At 37.9% G+C, this 18,060-nt stretch overlaps 1 long non-coding RNA gene across 1 annotated transcript; it reads left to right on the top strand.

Annotated features, from left to right (window-relative positions):
• The first annotated feature begins 1,450 nt into the window (after window positions 1-1,450).
• LOC121110356 lies at window positions 1,451-15,959 on the top strand. Its single transcript, XR_005858700.2, has 3 exons — window positions 1,451-1,517; window positions 15,092-15,222; window positions 15,494-15,959. It is a non-coding gene; the product is annotated as an uncharacterized LOC121110356 (long non-coding RNA).
• The last annotated feature ends 2,101 nt before the right edge of the window (window positions 15,960-18,060 follow it).

Raw genomic sequence — 18,060 nt, 5'->3', positions numbered from 1 at the left:
CACTGAACCGGGGCCTTGAGTCGTCACCTCTCAAATATGTAGGTCACTCTGAAAGTAATGTCGCCTATTAATTTCCATGGAAACTACAACAGATACAAAGAGAACAATAACACTATTTGATAGAGAAAATTCGCAGTTGCAAAACATCATTTTTCAACATAGCCACCAGTGTTAGCTGTGCATTTTTGCCAGCAATGAAAAAGAGCCTCCATGTTGTGCACCAGTGAAGGTGACCCATTGTCACCACTGCTGAAACGCACCACCCACTGTCTCAGTGCGCTCATATCCACTCTTTGGTCTCCAACAATGTTCAGCAAACATCAGTGAGTGCCATTTTTTCCGCATGGAGGAATTCAGTGACACACCTTTGCTTCATATGCACTTCCATGTCAGATGTCATTGTGTCAGACTGCTCCTCTGCTGTCATCTGCCACACAGCAACAAAATGTAACAGAATTTTGTTAGAAAGGTTCAAACTCTACTGACATACCAGCAGCATCTGCCTATGATGTAGGGGGACCAACATAATAAAATAGTAGGCATTACTTTCAGAGCAGCCTTTACATATTATTTACTTTTTATTACACAGATATGTAAAAAGATGGAGTGCATCCATCTATACCAGAGTAATTCTACTAATTTTGTTCTTTTCTGTGATTAGCATGTCATGGACAATGTCTAACTTCAGTCAAATAGGATAATATTTTTACCTCCTCCTGATACTGGATCAGCTAGACAAGTATGCTACCAAATAAATCTCATATTGACAATTATTTGTTCTGTAAAGCCCTAAAGTTCCTCATGGAAAATATTTACAGCTCTCAAATTTGACTCTTTTACCACATTTGTTCACATGCAAACTCAATTATAGAAAATAACTTGGTAGGATCTTGATACTGTCTGTGAAATAATAACTGTCTTAAAAGCATTATCAATGTGTTAGAAAGATCAGTGCTGACACACTGATCTTGTTTAAACAATAGGAACAAATTTTGATAAGCCTTTTATAGACTAAAAGTTCTGTGACAACTACAGCTGCACAAGTAGCTCTTTGTTTTGAGCTTAGTTAAAAGTCATACTCAGAATGACCTTTAGCATCTGTATTTGTTTAGATGTAGCTATTTCCAGTAGCTGTCCAGTACTATGTTTAGCCCTTTTCTTCCTCTTTGTACTCTAGCTTCTAAAAGAAGTATCATACTCTCTGTTGATTTTGGTTGCTTGTTCCTACTATTTAATATTTTCTGTTTCTGTTTCATGACATCTGTTTATAAATCCAAACATTGAACTTGCTGCAGTGCAATTGCCAGGTCGTGGCCTGAACCAATGTTTGAGCACCAGGTGAGAAGGCACGGCTAACCCAGAGAGCTCAGGTGCAAGCAATGCACCTGAATCACCAGAAGGGGTGGAGCTTGGATCCACCCCTCCTCACTCTCTTTTAAGGGTTAGCAGTTGTGGGAGTAGTATCTCCCTGGATAGAGATTATGCTTCTCTTGAGCAATCATTGGTTGTTGGAAGGGGTGAGAAGATTTTCCTTTTTTATTATGTGCTATGGTTCTGTAGTGCCTACTTCTCATTTGAAGGCACTGTCATTACCTTCTTTTGCTATGAACTTGCTAATTATTATCTTCCCTCTTCTATCTTGGGTTGAATTATGTGAGTAATATACAGTTGCAAATTTGTGTATTGTATGCTATGTATCTTCTGTGCTGTCCTTCTTGTGGTAACCAACTATGTTCTTCTGCTCTATGCTGGAATTTATTAGTAAAACTCCAACCAGGAACAGTAACTCACTGTTCAATGTTTATTGTTATCCAAATACGAATAGTCTGCAGAACTCTGCTGAAGAATTGTAGAGTAGTATTCTGCATGAAGTATTCAGATCATTAAGAATTTTTCCTCTGTAATGGATTTTTTCTTTTCTTTATGATTCTTGCCTAACTTAGTTTCTGTTACCACAGTACTCTGTTATGTCACAATACTGAGTATCGTAGAATCCTTAGAGTTGGAAGGGACCTCTGAGGGCCATCTAGTCCAACTCTCCTGCAATGAGCAGGGACACCACAGCTAGATCAGGTTGCCCAGGAAATGATCCAGTCTCACCTTGAAAGTCTCCAGGTATGGGGCATCAACAATACTAGGTAAACTGTTCCAGTGCCTTGCTACCCTCACTGTAAAAGATTTTTTTTTTCCTTGTATCTGTCCAAAATCTACCCTCATCTTACTATGACAATGCATTCATCTGTTTTTTTGGTTTTTTTTTTTTTTTTTTTTTTTTCCTGGCTGAAACAGACCCACCAACTTTTTAGACTAGTCCCAGTAAGAGCAAGAGGATCTCCAGAGGCAAAAGAGACAATTTTGATTGTGCCAGTTACTTAAATAGTAAGGTGGCTAGCAACTGAGAGAATCCCTAGCCAATGCCAGGAATCATGTCAGTAGTACCAATGCAGACTTCCTGTTCCACTGTTATTTACAGATTACCTCTGTGAGATAGTTTTGCAGATGCACATTCCCTCTGTCCTTCACTAAAGGAGTTGTCAATTGAGCACATTTTGTGTTCGTGATGTTCATAACTTGAGCACAATGAACTGCAAAGAAGGTGCCTATTAATTTGAGAGAAGGCCGGGGGCTTTTAGAGAGTAGTGAAGATTAGCTGCCTACATCTTTGTTAGGAAATGATTAGCTGGAGAAGAGGCTCCTTGTTCTCTTTGCAATCCTATAATGAGATCGCTTTCCTGGGGGTCTGTTTCACTGGAAGCTAACATTTGTGTTAAATCTTTCCCTTAAGTTGTGTCAGGTATCTGATACATCTTCTGCTTGAAGGTCTCTTGTTGTTGTATTGTGGTTTTTTTTGGTTTTTTTTTTTGTGTGTGTGTGTGCATGTTTGTGTTATCCATGCACCACCCTCATACTGTTCAGTTATAAATGTTTTTGTTAGGAAGCATAGGAAGAAAAACTTCCAAAGATGACTGAAATGTAACTGTTACAATATGGTCTCTGTAAGTCTGTAATCACATAAAGCAATTATTTAAGAATGGAAATTTACTATTCTACTTTATCATTGGGTCATCATAAGAGAATCAGAGTAGAAACCAGGATTTCTTTGAGAAGGGTATTGAGGATTGTCCCAACCATCTCCAGCATCTTTCTTTGTCTTTCTGCCTCAATAGTAACATGCAATAGTGGCGTAATGCAACAGGAGTTACTAAAAGCCTGGTACAGAGTTCTTTAAAGATGTAACAACTCCATAGACTTATACATTTTTACTAGCACTTAAATATATTACCTATTTCTTGAACACTTGTTTGCATGGTGTCATTTGGGATCTTGCTGGACATCCCAGCTTCAGGGATGTGGGTGTGTATTAGCTTGGGACAGATTTCTCTTAAACCTTTATTGTGTCAAGGGTGCAGATACACAAGCCTCCACCTGCTTCCCTAACATATTAAGGAATATTCTTTTGTGATTTCTGTGGGTCTAAAACATTACAACATCCACTGCTGCAAATGTCAACTATGTTAATGACAAATCACTTTGGTGGAGCATGAAATGAAAACTGCAATTTTTTAAGTTGAAGGGCAAAAGGAAATAGAAGATGAGGGGGGAGGGGGGACAAATAGGAGAAAATACATGTAGAACTGAAAGAGAAGGAGATGTGGAAAATTAGGGATAGGAGCAAAGGATGTAAAACAACGATTTTAAAACAGCAAAACATTTTCCTCACCAGTTAGTACTAGAAGTTTCCAAATAAATTTTACACAATTTTTGTTTTTTAAAGTTTGTTCTTTAACTCAATATTTTCCCTTCTGTTATATCAGCAGCAGTCCTGTTGAAGTTGGAGGAGAACATATATTTTTATCAGTTTAGAGACTGTAATGAAAAATATAAAGTGGTAATTGAGTTCAGTTTCCCTGCCTTAAAAATGTAATCCAAATATAGTGGGTTTCTTTCCCTATCTTCAGTTTAAACTTGGTTTCAATTTGCTGTACATCTTCCTACTGTACCTAAATATATCTAGTTTTTATGAAAGATTAGTTTTTATGTCAAGACTGTGTTGCTGCTTTCTGTAGGAATCTCCTATGTTTATCTGTATTAAACTGGGGGAACAAGGCATACCGATAGAAACATCACTACTTTGTAGTTACCTTCAGGCAGGTACAATTCATGTAATTCCAGTTCTGAAAGATTGTCAGAGAATATTTCCTATTTCATATGGAACAGTCTGCTCTTTGGGGATTTTTCCAACTTCAGTGTATCATGCTACCTTTGCAGGAGAATATACTATATATTTCTATACTTGTCCTCAGACTGAGCCATTGTGTTTGACTAGTTAGTTAAAATACTTAATAATAGGTTCTAAAATCGTCAATGTATTCTTATCAGACCTTTTATTAAAGTAACTACTAAACCAGTCAGGGCAGTGAATTCATGGGGAGTTTGGTTTTAATGTTTACATATTTCCATTTTTCTGTAGTTTTATTTGAAGTGTGCTGGTGTGTTCCCAAGTCAAGGGGTTGGGTTTCTTTAGGTCCTTTTCTTGACAAGTGCACTGGCAGTAGCTCCTTGTGCAGCTTGCTCGAATGCCCATCCTAAGCATGCTCACCATGACTCCCACACTTCCATAGCATAGTAAAAATTCTCTAAGCCTGAGTAAAATTATGTAAAAAACTCTATTGCTACATTTCTGCTGGTTGGGCATTCCCAGAATAGGAAGCATAGACAGTATTCTCCCTCTGAAGGATCTTATCAAAGAAACCAGAATAAATACTCTTTCCTGTAGACTGATATGGTTGGCCAGACGCAACTGAGCTGCCCATTTGTTGGTGGGTTGAAAATCTAATTAAATTCCTGCAAGAACTGTGACTCTCTGTGTACCAGCAAATTGTATGGCACCTGGGCCAAAGTGTCCTGATCACTGAGATGCGATTGCACATGCTCTGAAATTGATTAAACAGGCTGTTAGTATGCTTTTAGCCTCACCAGCTAAGGACTCCTCAATTTCTGGCAGAATCAGGGAGTAAGCATGAATCAGTGACCGTTACTATTTGGTAATTTGGATCCATTCGTGCTTCTGGAGGGTGCTAATGTTTAATTGGACTCTGGGCCACCTGGCTTTAGAAACGTGTTTCCTAGCCTCACTGCTAAAGAATAATTTGGAGGAAATACTTGATTTACTAGCTGTCGCCTGTGAGTCCAGGAGGATCATCTGTGGACATACATGCAGCAAGAACAACTGTAAAGTGTTAAGGAGGAAGGGCAGAATTCTGAGGAATCTGTCAGCTTGTGGTGGAGGCAATCCTGAACAAGAAAAATCAGGCAGAGAACTTGGATCCAGGCGAAAATGACAATAAATGCACACACTAGGATACTCAATGTGACTGTTGTTACCTGAGGGTCTATCAGTTTTTATCTGCAAAACTGATTTCTTCATACACCATCGTTAAAGTTCCTGGGACATCTTGGGCTGAAATCCAATGGTATACTAAATAAAAGGGTCAGCACATAAAGTTTTAGACAGCTGAACCATGTCCTTCACCCTCTCTACTCATGCATGAGTCTGTTATGTTCTCAAAAACACACTGGATCAAATCAGTCTTATCCTTCATTCTTTTAAGGACACATTTCAGCTCAGCTTTCAGAATGCAAGAGGAAATTGTTCTTCTCAATATGCTTTTGGCATTCAGAAATGAGAATTACATACAATATTAATCTTTTGTGCCAGAAAGAATCAGAGTGTGTTGATATGTTTGGCCTTTTATATTTCCCTTTGATTGGCTAAATATACCACTTTAGCCCACATAACTCAGTAGGGAACTTACCAGCTTCCAAAAATGGGAAACTGTGCTGAATGCTGATTTCCCAGGCGTAGATAAGAACATGCACCCTAAATTGGAATTTACATGTGTGAAAGAAGAAAGCTATATTCAACAATGGAGATGAGGCATGTTGTGAAAATGAGGCCAAGTTTTAGCAACTGGAACTAGAGCTCTGGATAAACTGCATAATTAGAAGGAACTATGAATTTCACTTTTGCTAAAAGCCCTGGAGAGAACCCTCTGTTGTTTGGCATAGAAACTCCTCCTCCCAAATCCACAACTGTACATATATATATTTTGAGAGATTTGCCATGGGTTATTATTAAGAACCTTAGGATACAAAACATGGGTGACAAAGCTCCCAGCAAAGTCCCCATGACTTGCATTAGCAAATGAAAACTCCAGCTAACATTACCAGGTAAATGTCTGCCCTTACCACTGCTGACTGGAGATCTGTAAAGGCATGCAATTACAATTCTGTTCACAGTTTGTGTTTAAAGTGTATAATTATGTTTCCAAGCATCTCAATAAATGGGTTTCACAGTGCATTAAAGATATTTAATGAACATTTCCTGATGTATGTAAAATTCAACAACAATCAGTACAATTCAGCAAAACAATTTGGTTTTGTACCAGGCACTTTAATGTAAAGAGAAGAAAAGGGCCTCTAATATTCTTTTCATTTAATATAAGATGTTGGAATCTTTGTTTTTCTGGTATGAACACCAAACAACATAAATACATAGATTAAAAGCCAGAGAAATCTTGAGTGTCCGGAGGTTACAGGTAGATATTTTCAAAATCTCTCCTTAGAGAGGAAAGCTTGTTCTGGTAAGCTTTAACTTGTGAGCTTTCTAAACACTTAGATAAATTGGACCTGTTTTTATTTGTTTATTGAAAAAATAAAGGGGGGGGGGGGGGGGGGGGGGGGGGGGGGGAAATAAGGCTCTGGTTTTGAGTTTGAAAGCTTTTACCTTTCTTGGTAAATGTTGGCAATGGTAGGCCAGTCAAAACATAAAGCAGAAATCACACAAATAAGAAAATAATGTTCTTGCGTGATATCTAAAATCATACTTTGACCAAAGGGACTTGAACAAGACACCAACTGTGGATATATGGTTTGAATGAATATTGAACATTTACTAACAATTGCTCTAGCAGATTCTCTAGAGTTGTAATTGTATTATTGCTGTATAAAATTGAATTTAGATTCATATCTAAAATTTTTGCTCTTGGTAATTCAACGCAGCATAAATTTTTGAAGTGTAACTTGCCCTACTTTTTTTTTTATAGATCATAACTTGAATTTCAGAGTGGGTTGTAATGCCTTTAACTGTTCTGAATATTACCTTATTTTGTGAATACTCCTACCAAACTTCCTAGGATTGCTTTTCAAGGATAACCTTATTTAAGAATTAACAAGAGAGGCAGAATCCTTTTGCTTTTGTCAAAATGTACAGGCTTCATCCCAGTTATGCAAATCAGGTAAACTACAGTCAGAGGATATATGAAAGAAGTGTTGTAACCTTATACTCGCCATCCTCAGCAGGATAGAGACAAAATCAGCAAATTACCTTATGAGAAAAGCTGATGTTTTTGCTCTTTATCTGTTAAAATGGTTACCATGAGAACTCAAATGATTTCTATACAAGAACATACTTGAGTTTTGCTTATTCATGCCTACAAATAGATCTTGAATGGATTGCAACACTTCAAAAATGTTAATTGCTAAAGGTGCTTATAAACTTGATAGGCATTTTTTTTTTCTCACGTGGAATCTGGTGCTGCTTTTCTGTGATGAAGCCTGCTTTGAAATTTGTATTTTACAAAAAAGGTAATTTATTGTTTTGCTTTTCATAACTGACTATGCAGATTCCTAGAACTGAGTGAAATATTACTGTTATTTTATGAAAAATATTCATAATAGTAAATCTCAGCTGCCTGAAAATTCATGAAAATAGTAAGGGTTATAAAAATATGAAAATCAATTAAAAACCAATGTGATCAAATTGTGCATCACTTAACATCGCATGGTGTTCCACTGTAGTCTTAGCTCTGGCTTTCAGATACGAATGACTTAAAAAAACCTGTTCTTTCCCCATTCTCCTTCACTCCTGCCTATCTGAGTTCAGGGTAATTTCAAACTAGCAATTTTCTGTGATTCCGCATGGCACTTGGGGAACACCTGCAACTAGGTTCAAAATCATATGGAATACTTAGATTTCACATTACATTTCAGTCTCAAACAGGCTATGTGAGATTTGTGTTTCTTTAATTTAGCAAAAGGTCTGTAACCATTTCCCCGTAGGATGTTCTCTACATGGAGCAAGCAGATAATGCCAATTTTGCAATAGATGTTCTCAAACTGGAAGTTCACAAGGAACTTCTATGCAAAATCAGAGGAAACCTGGTTGTTCTGATACTCACTTTCGAGATCTGGGTTTTATTCTTTTTTGGAACTTAAGTGCTGGACACTGCTCCCCCGTGAAGCCAAACTGCAGTTGCACAACTAAGGTAAAATGCCAAATGGCTGATGGACACCAAGCTGAAGTCCTAGTGATACTCCTTGAAATTTTTTCATAACTTGAAGTCCAACTCTGTGTATACAGAATTCCTCTTTTAAATCTATGTTGTTTAGGAAATTAGAGTGGCCAAATACAGTAATATTTTTGAAACTTGCTAAGTGACTTGACTGTTTCTAACCAGGTGCACACTTTTGATGATCAGGTTTCAGAATGTTGTCAACTATGCCTTCAATTATATTCTTCCTATGTAGAACTAATTGCGAAGAATACACTTAAATTTTGTTATGGATAATTAAGTAATTGTGAACCGTGCACACATAATTTGAATGTTTCTGTAAAGAAAATACAGGCTGGAAAATTTGTGCATGGGGCTTGTTGTATTTTGAGCATATAATCCAGAACTTGAGCTCGTTAGTGTATTTGTTCTGCTTATTTGCATGCAAAAATAAGTGCTGGTAAAATGATTCTGTAAATAAATTTTAAAAAATGCTGACCTATTAGAGATGATAGGTGTCAGTTTTGTCCAGTTGAGCAGCATTGCAAATGTTCAGTACAGCTCAGGACAGGTGTATCTCATAGCTTTGGTAAAGTGCTCAAACTAGCTGGGATGCTTTCTCTTGAACGGTTTTATTTGGTAAAACAAACAACAACAACAACAAAGAACCACCACAACAACTAACCACCATGTTCATTCTAACAACATTTTCCACTTGAAAACATTTTCCTAATTGATCTGTTTTTGTACTTGCACTTGGCAAGAAGCTTTAATAAAAATTTCTCTCCCAGTTTGATCATGGTCATTTCTAAGAAAAAGGAAATTTTGAGATAGAAGTAGTGGAAAGCTCGCAGTAGCAATATATTTCTGTGTATCACTAGGAATTAAATCAAGACTTTGGTGAGCCCCACAAGAGCTTCAGTGATACAATGGTGAATAAAACCACCTAGGGTGGAAGAGAAGGCTGTACTTTGCTCCCTCCCCCTATCAGAATGCCATGTGTAATGAACACTGATTCACTGTGTGTGGCAGGACAATACTCTAGTAAGTTTTGGTATTTTTTTTTTTTGCTGTGATGGTTCGTATTGCTTTGGAAATGAAAGAGAACTGACATTATGAGATTCATAAGCCTACAAATTCTATGTTTCCCATTTTCTCTCATTTTATCTCTCTGGAACAATTTTCACTGTGCAGTAGTGAATGAAAGAAACTGCACTAAAAATCTAGCTTGCCTCTACTCCTGTCTTCCTATTTCTCTGATCACTGAAAGCATCCATTGGTAGAGAAATATGTGAGTTCTTAGGCTATTTTAAATGAGGATGCAAGAAAAAATCAGGAGAAAAATCATCATTTGATCCGTCCTTTCCAAACAATCCCTTTTCCTTTTTCTCCTCTACTGCTTGCATTCTGAACATTACACAGCGCACATTTGCTGACATACTGGTCAAATCTTATTGTGCATGAAATTCACTCACAGCTTATTAGGTGACCAACTGGGTGTGCAACTCCATCTTTGGCTACAAGTCCTATGGAAAAGACCTGAGGTCAGAAGGAGATTTTGTTCAGTTTTGATGACTTCCTTCAACAAAGGCCGTCTCTCTTGCAGTGTGAATGATAGCAAACTGCCCTCCATCACCATCAATCCTTTATGTTCTTCTGCTCCAGCTCCTGCCCAGCTGTCGTAACTGATGTTCTGTAGCCAGGCAGCCGCCTGGTGCCAGATAGAGGACTGCCTTTGGGATTAGTTTCTAGCAGGAGCAGGAGTCTTTGCTTTTAGTTCCTGCTGCAAGGCTCCTGTGGAGCATTAGATAAAAAAAGGTGAAGCTGCCTGTTCCCATTTTGTTAGATTATGAGTCAAAGGGCTCCCTGGAGAGCTGCCTGAATGTTATGTTCTATCATCTGGACAAAACTTTCTTTTACAGTTCAGTTGTTTGTTCATTGATTATTTTGTGTGCTATAATTGCTAGTCACTGCAGTGCAGCAGGGTCAGGTTTTACTTTTGATACGTGGAGCTTAATCCTCAAGGACTCCTTAAAATCAGGGGAACAATCGGGGGAAAAAGAGGCAGGCTTTTATGGTACAAATAGCTGCTTTGTGTAGTTGAAACTTACTTATTGCATAACTTTTCATTCCTTAGGGAAAGATATGGAAGCTCTGACCTCTCTCTGTCTTTAACATTGAAAACTAGTTCAGCTTTTAGCACACTATAGAAATTCCTGGACAGGTGTCAAACACTTTCTTAGCAATATTCATCTCAAACAGTAAGGCATTGGACTATCTGTTAAGGCTGAAGACAAAAAATGTATTTTTAATTTTGCTACTTATTCTCTGCTTACTTACATTATGCTAAACTATGCTATGAACTAAAATACATCCAAGTGCCTTTAAATTCTTTTCCCATTCTGGTTTTGACTGGGACCAAACCAGAACATCTCCATTTCTCACAGTTCTGAACACTGATTCAGACCTTGTAGAACTCCATCCTCCGAGAAAGGCTTTAAAGGGACTTCTTAGACTTTCTTTTTTTTCTCAAGCAGTAGCAGAGAAGGACCTGCCATTTGGAAAGAATGAAAAGAAGGGGGAGAAATATTGCATTCATTTTAAAGAAATGCTAGAGTAGAGAACAAAGGAAGAGCGATGCATTTCATGAAACCGAACACACTGTGCTGCATCCTGGGAGGTGCTATAGAGTAATGTCTGCTGGCTAGATGCCATCACAGCAAATTCTACCTGATCTCTCTGAAGCCTTCATAGTGACTTTCACGTATTCATCTGCATCTGTTCTGTTCTGCCTGAGAGCACACAGGCTCTGCTGCTGCTCTGAGCAACTGGGAACAGAAAGAATTGTGCAGACAATGAAATCGTGAAAATGCACATCTGACACAGAAGACCCATCATCCTGGAAGAATTACTGTGCATTCCTAAAAGCAGGAGCTTGGTTTGAATTAGGAAAAAACAAACAAACAAAAAAAAAACCTGTTGATAACATGGGGAGATTTAAAAACATCATATTTATTGTAAGGTATGTGTTTGCTTGACTTCTCTCCAACTAATGTCACATTCACCGTATTTGCTTAAGATTATTGTTTCCCAATGTGTGTGTCTCTTTGTCTCTCTTTTTTTTTTCTTTAATAAGTTATTATAAGGTTAATTTTCCAAAACCTTTGCTATCTAAAAACTAACTGGGCACTGTGAGCTGTCATCAGTCTCCTAAGGTCTTTTTCAGGTTGGTTAAAGATATTGCCTAATAAAGGTTCCTTAATCCTACCTGCTTCACAGAGGTCTCTTAAGATGGTTAGACTATAACAGATGCCATATTTTCAGATAATAAAACTGAAGAATGCTACTGTCGCTTTGCCTTAGATATATGCATTCTTCCTAGCGTGTTATGTAGCACTGTCTCTGGATTTTATTTTGTCTTTGGTTTTTAGACCTTTCTGAGGCAGATAGTCTATCTGCAGACACAAGAATTTGGGGGCAATGCTGCTGAATGTCTAGCAAAACAAAACAAACAAAAAACCCAAACGTTTAAAATGAAAGAAAACTTTCCAGGCAAAGGAATATTCATACAGATAACTAAATGGGAGTTGCTGCCTGCATTTCCTCAGCCCTCTGTGTTGACAAAATGACATAAGCACAGAGTGGCTGTAGTAGGAAGACACCACTGAATATTGTCCAATCTGACGTACCTTGCTCAGAGCAGAGCCAATAGACCAAGTTGTTTGGGGGTGATGCCCAGTTGAGTTCTGAGTATCTTCAAACTTTATGAAGAAATGCTATAGTGTCTTGAAAAATACATACCTTACTTGAGTACCATCTGAGTTGACAACTGGATTGTTTCACTGACACTTTTCATACATTGCAATTGTCTGTTGCCTTTCAAATTAGGATTTTTTGGGGCAGGATCTTCATTTAGCATTGTACTCAATGACAACAGTGCTAAATTTTCAAAACTATATGGAAAATTAAGAAATAGATTTTATTTATCCATGCAGGAGGAGTTATCCATGTAATTAGGTTTACAAATTGTATACAGTATTAATTACAGCTTAGGAAAGAATGATTTCTGTGTGTGTGCGCTTACAAGAACACGAGTTCACACAATCCTGTTAAATCATATATTTTGCTTCACTGTAATAAAAACTGAACAAATAAAAGGACATGCCTTTCTTACTCATAAGCACTAATTAGAAATCTTTTTACTGGTGTTGTGTCTAAGTTATCCAAGATAATTCATGTTGATGATTTATGTATTATTTAAACAAATAGTTGGATCCAAATGTATGTTTGTTTAATTTTGTTATGACAACAACTTAAATGGACTTTGTAAAACTTGCTAAGATTAGTTGCTGAATTTTTCTTTAGCAGAAGTTACACCAAAGTGTCAAATACTGAAGATGATAATAGAATGGCATGGCAGGAGGCTCAGGCTTTCAAGTTCAGTCTCAAAGCTGAAGAAGCAATTATATGTTGAGCTTATGGAGAAATTCGTTTATATATCTACCTTCTGGAAGCCTATCTTCGGGCATTCCATCTGACTGATACGTAATGGCTCATTCACAGCACACTTCAAACAATCACTGTAAATCATATGAAGTTGTAAATATGCCTGGATATACCACAGAAGCTGTACCCTTTCAGCAAGATCCTTGAAATAGATGTGACCATTTATACTGGTGCTATGTAATCACCAGTGCAATGTGAATTGATGTGCCGATTGACATTTCCACACTAGGACTGCTACTTGTTCTTTTCAAAGTCTCTTCAAATACTTCAGAGAGATGAACTTATTAGCTCAGTGGATAGTGATAGGACAAGGGAGAATGATTTTAAACTGAAAGGGAGAAGGTTTAGGTTAGAGGTCAGGGATATTTTTCTCTCAGAGTGTGGTGACATGCTGGAATGTGTTGCCCAGGGAAGCTGTGTATGCATCATCACTGGAGGCATTCAAGGCCAGGCTGAATGGGGCCCTGGGCAGCCTGATCTAGTGCTTGATTGAGTGGGTAGCAATCCTGCCTGTGGAAGGAGAATTGGAGCTAGGTGGGCTTAGAGGCCCCTTCCAACTCAACCTACTCTGTTATCTTGGCAGTCTATGCAAATAGTTTTCTAACTGGCTAGGCTTCCTGTGTGGCCATCATAAATGCACCAATTTGTTTAATTTATGCTTTAAGAATAGTATGAATTGGTCTGAGGAGAGATGTTGAATCTTAAAGAAGAAACCTTGTGCCAGACACCTTACCTTTAGACTTCAAAAGTGAGCTCCCATGAATCACAACTCTAAAATGTAGAATAGATAAGCAGATGAAATATTATATTCCTTTCCTACTGATTGTGATCGCACAATTTGATCAACACTGGGAAGACGCACATTTGTTTTCAAGCTATGTGTTTGAGCAGAGCCAAAAATCCCTAGATTACATGTAATAATCACAACTGAACTTAAATGTGACAACTAAGGATAACTGAATTCTTCCTAAACTTGTTGTACACAGGTACACTCTAATCTTTATGAGGCCAACAAGGATTTCAAGTGTGTTTCACTGTTCCGCAGCAAGGGGAAGTAAGTCCTCGTTCTTGTGAGGTGTTTATCTAAGTAGCTCTCAAGGATGAACTGATTAGGCTGAGTGACCTGGGTCTGCTCAGCCTTGTGAAAAGAAGGCTGAGAGGGGATCTGATCTATCACTATAAATACCTAAGGTGCAGGAGGCAAAGGGACAAGGCCAGGTTCTTCTCAGCAGTGTGTGGTGATAGGACAAGGAGAAATGGCCACAAACTGAAGCATAGGAAGTTCTGCAAAAATGCGCATAAGAACTTCACAGTGAGGGTGACAGAGCACTGGAACAGGCTGCCCAGAGAGGGTGTGGAGTCTCCTTCTCTGGAGACATTCAACACCTGCCTGAATGCCTACTTGTGCAACCTGGCCTAGGGAGCCTTCTTTGCAGGGGAGTTGGACTAGATGATTTCCAGAGGTCCCTTCCAGCCCCTACAATTCTGTGATCCTGTGATTCTGTGAAGGATCTCCAGTGCCATAGCCTCAACATGTTTCTCAGGCAATCTATTCCAGTACTACATTACACTCATCATCAGAAAAACTTTGCTGATATCTAGTCTAAATCTTCTCTTTAATTCAAAACAATAAATTCTTGCTTTATAAACCACTGGCACTGACAACTATTTCATTTCTCCATTTATCAGTCTCTTATGTATTTGAACGCTGCTATGTGCCTCTTCTGTATGCTTTAATTTAAATGACCCTTACACCTTCACCTATCCTCTGTGGGTCATAAATTCCTGACTTTTATTTTCCATTGCTCTCCTAAGGACTCTACTCATCTGGTTCCTGTCTTTCTTGAATCACACTGCTTGCAACTGGAGAGATCTTAGTCTTTATTAATGATAACCAGAGAGATGGAATTACGTCAAGTGTTTTCCACGCTGCATTTATTTGATGTGTCTGAACATTATAATGCTATCCCGCAGTATAAGTGTGTATATGAAGATGTAGAGTTTGAAGACTGTAATGCTGATGAAGATGAAGTCATGCAGAAAGTGGTCACAGTTTTACTGAAATCCCCTTCATTTTTGTGGTATTAGGAGCAATCTAGCAGATAATTCAAGAGTCATAGAATTGCATTTTCAGGAAAAAAAAAAAAGCAACAGAATTTAGACTCGATTGATTATCCATTCTTTGTCTGCCATTACTTGAAAAGGAAATAAAATATGATTTTTGTTTGGTTTTGTTTTGTTTTCCTTTATAGATCTCAGTCCTAAGCAGTAGTGATTCAAGCATCTTCATGCTGTTGTGTGTAATATCTTGAACTGTGACCTGGGCTCCCTTTCTGAACTGAAGTGTTCTGCTACCATGGCTACTGCTGATGTAAGCTGCCAGGTAGGCTTGGGTTTTAATATCTCCATTTTCGTGACAATAAAAAAGATCAGGCTCAAAATGTGATGAAGTGTTTACATACTAAGTATAAAAGTGGTTAATATAAAATAAGTATTAAGACAGAAGTGCTTCAACTGCACCTTGCAACTCTCATTTTTCTGTGGGCCTTTTCACCCTTAAAGGATAAAGGAAAATCATGTGGCAGATCCCTTTCTTTTCCAGCTCCTAGTATACGTTGAGATGCTACTTAGACCAGCTTTGTCTCTCCCTGCAGATGCCTGGTTTGGAGCTGCTAGAAGTTGTGGTTGTTCCTTAGTACTTTGTGGCCACTGGACTTTGGAGCTGGTGCATTTAGGGTTATTGCCTCTTCCTGGACTTGTGAGACTAGCCAGAATGGCACATGCTGTTCTCATTGGCTAATGGAGATGGTCAGGATTTCATCTTCTGTCATTGCTCCTCCATTAAAGAATAATTTGACAAGTTCATATTTGAAGAGCTCTTTAAAATCATGCTTACATGTTTTAGTTATTTAAAAAAAAAACAAAAACTTATATTAAAAAAAAAAAATCTTTTTAATTCATTTCTACATATCCACTTGCTACTATTAGAATTACCGACTGACAAAGCTAAGTGCAGATCTCTGTTTTTAATTGTGTGGATATGTGCATATTAATATATATTATTATATTGTACGTTTGGACTTATAAAAGGTGAAAAGATATTAAAATTTTACAATAGCCTGTTCTGTGTCAGTAGTGTACTAGATGTTCCAAAACTACTAGATAACATAGAACTTTAGAGCTACTAGCTGCACACAAAAGAGAACAAAACAAGGTGTTTTGTTTCACTGCTGTTTGTCAAAATTAATAGTTTCAGTGACTCCTCTGTCTGATGACTAACTTCTAAGGTGGCTTCAACATCATTCAGAAATTATAGCATATATATAGTCTTTCAATATGGTTGACCATGGATCTTCATGGCCTATCACTATGTACATCATAGTCTTGTTACACGTCATAGTTCTTTGTTAAACTAATACTCTACTTAGATTAATCCACTGACATTCTGTAATATATAATATATATGCATATCTGCAACTGTATGCACATAATATCTAAAGTCAAAGTTTGCTTTACATGCCAGGAGGATATCTGGAGTGTACTTAATTGAAATCAGTCCTTGTTGCTGTAATTATAACTTGGTTTATCATTTTCTCCTGAGATTCTTTTAATGAAGAAGATGAGGATTTTTAGAACTTTATGCTATTTTGCCAGCTAGATAAATGATTTAAAATTGACTTTAATTTATATTTTGAGCTCATTGCAACACATACATATCTAAGCAACTTCTGCACAACTTTGCTCTGAAGATGTTCATGTAGAAGTGTTCCATCTGGCAGCTAGCAGCTTTTGAACCCTCAGCAGATTTCATCCTCAGTGGAACATCAGTGGTACAGCGTTAGAGCAGTGGAAGTGAAATGCATCCTTTCCTGACTCATTAACAGATTTCAGAAGATTTCATCTGAGAATTTGTGTCAGCATAAGAAAGAGTAAAAAATTGCTCTCTCTGCCAATGACAAAATTATTTATTTCCAAAACAAAAATGAAAAAAGAGAAACATCTGAGTAGCCCCTGAAAGCAAGCACAGCCATTGAAGATATAAAATTTACACTTCAAGAAAGGAGAATAGCTCTGCTGTGTAAGTGCACTGAGTTTGTCATTCTGAGGTCCTGGTCTCATTGCACAGGCAATATCGAATCAGTCTGTCCATGAACATATGCTATCGCTCACATGAAGTAGATGGAAGGAAGATTTAGTTAAATCTCCTTTTTGTGAACTTAGAAGTGTTTGCAGTCAGCACTTAGTTTTAATAATGAAGCTTCATATCATGTGCCTTTAATATGGTAAACAAAATGTTAATTTGCAGACAGGTTTGAGTATAGATTTTTCTTCAAAAAAATACACGAGGGAAAGAACTCAAGACTTACATTGCAGAGTTATTCATAAACATATCAAAAAAATGTTAAAATGCATGATACAAAAATCCCCCCTTTGGTTTCCTTGCAAAGACAACCAAAAAGACTAAAAATTACATCTGGGTTACAAACAGTAAAGTGTAAAAAACTTAGCAAGGAAAGGGAAGCTTTCAACACTAATGAGAAGCAAAGGTTTCCTTTCATGTATACGCTGATTCAGAAACTCATCAAATTGCTGTCCCTCCTGATGTTTGTCTAATTGTAGAGGTCTTGGAACTGTTGGAACACTTGAGTTTCAAGTCAGGAATCTCCTGCTAAATTTTGTTGGGATCAGAAGTTCTGGAGGGTGGAGAATGAGATGTTGTTGGGAACTGTATATCAGAGGAGATCTGTATGTGCCACCCAGCTATGCTGGATGCCTCTGTAGTTTCCATGATCCTCGCCTCTCTGGTGCAGTTTGAGGCTGTCCAGGTGAAGGGCCTCCTTGAGTCAGTGCAGGTCTAGTCCTGTTTGCTTCTTTCTGTATGATTGGCTTCACTTTTCTTTGTTCTCTGCAGATAGGTTGGGTATTCTGGTGGCTTCTAGTGGCTTCTTTCCTATCAAGACAATGTAATGAGGCCTGAGGAAGAACATAAAGCTTCTTACTCTTTGGTCTTGTGCTGTAACCTGGTGTTTTAGGCTGAATGCCGTGAATGTGACTTGCTCATCTTTCAGATAAATAAGATGGCTGCTTTAAAAGTAATGCCTCCTCTATTATTATGTTGGACCACAAAGTCAAAGGTGGATGTTGGTATGGCAGTAGAGGCTGAACTTTCCTGACTATTACGTTTTGTTGCGGTGTGACTGATGGCAGCAGAGGGGCAGCC

This window comes from Gallus gallus, chromosome 3 (genome assembly GCF_016699485.2).
Source record: "Gallus gallus isolate bGalGal1 chromosome 3, bGalGal1.mat.broiler.GRCg7b, whole genome shotgun sequence".
NCBI classification, from domain to species: domain Eukaryota; kingdom Metazoa; phylum Chordata; class Aves; order Galliformes; family Phasianidae; genus Gallus; species Gallus gallus.
Note: the sequence above shows the minus strand (reverse complement) of the source record. Positions and strands in the feature narration are given on the sequence as shown.